The sequence below is a fragment of the Penaeus japonicus genome, unplaced genomic scaffold (assembly GCF_977035675.1).
Source record: "Penaeus japonicus unplaced genomic scaffold, GWHDUDI00000001_assembly GWHDUDI00000026, whole genome shotgun sequence".
NCBI lineage: Eukaryota > Metazoa > Arthropoda > Malacostraca > Decapoda > Penaeidae > Penaeus > Penaeus japonicus.
The window spans coordinates 30,530,060-30,535,059 of NW_028234428.1; the positions used below are offsets into that span (position 1 = coordinate 30,530,060).

The window sequence follows — 5,000 nt, forward strand, 5'->3', positions numbered from 1 at the left end:
TTAATTAAATAAAATCAAACAGTAACACAAGTGTGGTAATACATATAAACATGGCAGTTATTTTCCTCAGCGCTCCATGGTTCAATAAACTCATGTCAGAATGTTGTTGGTCTGTAACATTATTGAGTCATGCACTCTCATGCATACTCGGCTCATGCTCATAGCCTTGGTTATGATTTACTACCTTATTCAACTCGCTTTGCTTATTGATTGATTAGTTGCAACCAATCAATGAAGAAAGAGGCGACATACCATGTCATAGCAGAAAGAGGTCACTATACACTATGAACATGACCCAAGATTCCCCACATAAAGAGGTTAACTGCAAATCATGCACAATCATCTTTCAATTAAACAAAACAAAACAAAACATGCAACAGAGACAAACATGCAAAAAACACAAACATCAAATCAAAATCAAACAGGAAAAAAAAAAATCATAATGAAAAAAAAAAGGAATAGAAACAAACAAAATAACTAGCTCACATGATTTATTTCTGATAAGGTACACTAATGACACCGTCTCAAGTTTGGTACGATAACAGATGATGAGCATCCTCAACACAAGATTCCGTAAAAAGCACGTGAAATATAATAATCAGCCAAGTTGCTGTGATCAGAAGATTATATTGCAATACATATATATTCAACACTTGATCCCAGCACCGCAGAACAAACATGCCTAATCGAGGGCCTCTTTTATCCCTCCGACTATGCAAACCTCTGGCGAAGTTCCACATGCTGGATGAGATCTCTCCCGTCTCTTGAGAATATGCACGGATGGAGTGACGTGAAGGAGGTAGGGCAAGAAGGAAGTAAATATGATCCCCCCTAATTTTTCTTTAATCAAAAATTCAAAGGAGATGAAATGTAAATAAAAAAAACAAAACTCGATCTCATCCAGCACGAAGAGCCACATAAATTATATTTGCTGTTAAGTACTTACAGGATCACACCCTTCTTCATCACATAGATCTTGGCCAAAAAGATTCTTTTAATATGAAAATGTGCATTAAACGAAAAAATAATGATAATAATTCATGTGCCCTACTTCTAAGTATTGCTGGAAGATTCACAATGTGTGACAGCTCAAGCCTTGACGCAAGGAATACAAAACTGACCTCCCAGTAAAGCATTACTTAAAAAGAAAAAAAAAAAATTCTGTTTTCAGATGTTAATTTCTTTTACAAGGATGCAAAATCTTGCAATAAAAAAAACAAAAAAACAGATGGGTATTTCATCCTTAAAAATAATAATAATGATTATAATAATAATGATAATAATAATAATAATAATTAACAAAAAAAAAGGAAGGTCTACTTTTCACGTGACCTTTTCCTGACATTGATCTATTCCCTATTGTTCACATGGGAGCTGATAAAACACCGAAGAGAGATGCCTAGTTTTCCGCAAAGGGAAGGGGGGGAGAAATGAAGGGAAAGATGGGAACACTACGGCCATGATCACTCTTGATTAAAAAAGAAAAAAAAAAGAAAAGTGTTTACAAATGAAACACACACACTATAACACAACTGCTACTGTTCATAAAACTTCAGAACTAAAGAGTTACGTAAAGAGGAATGAGAATAGGCTGTAGTGTTTATCGTCACGATTCCATTTCAAAATCAACCAAGAAGAAAAGAAGGAAAGTTCAACCTTAAATGAGTTTCAAGGAGATTATTGTACAAGGAGGAGGGGTACTAGTAAAAAATATACAATTTTTCTTTTATATGATTCACCAAAATTTGATCAATAACAAAACTCATTTACCGACTCTAATTCTTAGTTATTTTGAAAACCCTCTTGCTTTACCTGAGTCAACGGGAAGACTTAATCTATCTCACAGACTATGAATTAGATCCCTACCTGTTTTATCTTTCGTCTGATTTTGAAGTCAGCCACACTTATCTATCAAGTAATGATATTTCAACGTGATATATCTGTTATCATAATGGGCTCATTATAGAATTCTCTTGAATATAGAGGCAAAGAAAGATTTTTTTTTCAAAAAGAGAAAAAAATGAACACTAAGCTGATGCCTAATATTAGAGTAGCTTCCCCATAAAATGTCTTTTTCTGGAGAAAACTACAGGAAAAAGTTATTGATCTGGAAATATTCACCTACTAATCTTCAGCTTTCTAAGAAAATGTGCATAAGCAATAAAAAAAAAGAATAATAAGTTAATAAAAACAATGATACATAATAAGGAAAAGAAAGAGAAAGAGACAGCAACAGAAACAGATAAATATAACACAATCATATGCCTAGCACAAAGCAACTGCTGTATTCCAAGACGGTATAGCATTCTTATCACAGTACATATGGTAGAAAAAATAATATATATATATTCATTTTGCTTAATACAAGTTATTTACTCTGGGGGGAAAAATGCACCGTTCCGCTAAAAAAAAAATGCTGAAATCATGAGCTAGACATTTCTTTGAATACCACAGTTATATAAATCTTTTATAAGTCAAAAAACCTAACAAGTTTTTTTTTTTGTTTTTTTTTAATTCTTCTTCTTCTTGTTCTTTTACTATCAATTACTACCTCCATATTACTTTCTAAATCTTCTCTGCACTAACAACCAGCCATTCACAATGCAAATATTTCCATCCTAATAAAACCAAGAAGTAGTAAAAGAGAAAAAAGAAAAAAGGATTGGGTCACACAGTTGCATGTTTATTTTCTCTCAGTTTGGCATGTGCATTGGGTTTTCTTTGCTGCTGCTGTTTTTGTAATAAATCATGAGAATTGACTGATAATAAAACAAATTAAGGAAAGGTCTTTAGTCATTAGCAGCTAAAAGAACAGGGATATTTGGATTCTCACATTGCAAGTTACACAACCTGAGGTTACCTAAAGATCAGCCTTCTTGAACTATTCAAATTCCAGAAGAGCAAATTAATTCTTGAAAATTTTCATCTTATGTCATCTACCTTAATTAATAAAAGGTATTAAATATAGCTTCAAAGCACACATGAAAGGCATGTATAAATTTGATAATGAAAAACATTCTAAGACTGCTGTAGAGGGTGGATACGGTAAATAATTCTCAAGATTAAACCCCAATAACTGTGACATACATAAACCAGCGCAGTAGGGATTTCGCAGTCATATATCAAAATTCCTGTCTATCTAAATCTTATTGTGAAATATAAAAACATATAGTATGATACTTTTTTTTCTAATTTCCTGCACACATTCAGCATGGCCAGATTTCTTAAATGCATGGTATTCAGGTGAGACATCAGCATCAGCCCACCCCATACAGCTACTATTCAAATCCAATAAAAGTAATATAAGAAAACATGTTCCTTCTTGGTGCAACCTACTACTAATTGCAAGTGCAACATGCCTAAACTTCCTGAGTTGTCTCGAACATATATCATAAAAGGCCAAGAGTAAACTGTGTGGCCTCTTTCCTCTATCCTCCTTATCTCTCACTCTCTCTCTCTCTCCCTCTCTCGCTTTCTTTTTGGTATTTCCATGGGCGCTGAATTTGGATAGGGAATTTCTAGTTTATCTATCTACTATCACACTGAGCATACCTTTAAAAAGCAGAGAATGGCAAATCATTCGAGAAGAAAAGCTATAAAAGATTGTAGTCATATTTATTTACAATACCATCCTCGATACACATAAAAAGAGATTTCATAGCCTATAGTCTTTTTGTTACTGTTTTTTAACCATAAATTACTCTTTCAAAAAATAAATAAATAAAAAAAAAATATAAGTCTTCTAAATCCCTCTTTCTTTCTTAATTATCAACTTACTCACTGTCGCAAAAACAAATAAAAATTACTATTATCTATTACAAGAACAAAAAATCATTATCTTGCATTGACAAATTCAAGACCTAAAAATATCAAGAGGAGGTTAAAATAAGAAAAAAAAGAGGGATTTCATATCTTCCGGACAAAGAAGACATCCCTTGTATTTTGTTTTCTCTTTTTTTTTAGTCTTTTTTTCTGTCTATTTGGAACCTACCTTTAAAACCGTAGCATATATAAAAAAAAAGGAGAGGTGCATAGTAGTTATATTGCGCGAAAGTGGCCCCTATGTGTAAACAAGTTCAAGAAGAAGAAAAACACATAAAATACATGAAACCAAATTCAGGTCATTAATGCATCAGTTAAAAAATAAATTGACTGGGCTCTGTCCCTGTACACTAAAGAAGTTTTGACTACAGAAATGAAGAAAAAAAAAAAAGTCACATTTTCACACACAGCAACAATATACAACAGTGACACAGGACTCTTCAATGAAACATACGAAGATAAAGAATTTTGTGTACTGGCAGAAATACATGGAGGAAAATGTACGAAACGAACACACTTGAACACTCGATAACACTTGTCAACAAACAATCAGCCTTGTGGGGAAAAGAAACAGTTTTTGCCCACACGAAAAATGCCTTCTTATCAGAAACAGGAACACTTTGGTTTTAAGGGATAGTTCTCCAAGTGCAACTGGTGCATATATAAAAATTGTTTGAATAGAGAAAAAACAAAAACATTAAAACTGGAATCTAACACTGTGAAAAGCTTGAATCCACGTCTTCTCATTACACTGTACCTTCACAGTTTGACAAAATTTTGGTTTCAATAGGCTAAACTACTACAATAAAGTCTACAAAATAGGAAGAAAGCCCTATAATCAGCTGGCATTTTTTTCTTTTTTTTTCTTAATTTTTATCTAACTTCTCTAGCCTATCCTTTGAGTTCTTTTTACATTTTCTGCCAAAACACAAATATTCCTAGACGCTGGCGAGGCTGGTGTTTTGTATGACCTTACTTGCACGTGCTTTGTGGTCGTTGCTCATTCATGTTGGAAATGGTCATTTTCTCTAAAGAGGGAGAAGGCTCTATAACATATAACCATGCTGATATTTACAGTCAAGCTACATAAATAAACAAAAATAAGGATAATGATAAAAATTACAAAATATTCCAGTGTGGGCTACAGGAAAATGATAATGAGCTGTTGTGTAGAACTG

At 33.0% G+C, this 5,000-nt stretch overlaps 1 protein-coding gene across 32 annotated transcripts in view; it reads right to left on the bottom strand.

The window, feature by feature from the left end:
- Positions 1-5,000, bottom strand: part of Klc (kinesin light chain) — a 155,572-nt gene that overhangs the window by 12,210 nt on the left and 138,362 nt on the right. The window lies entirely within an intron of this gene.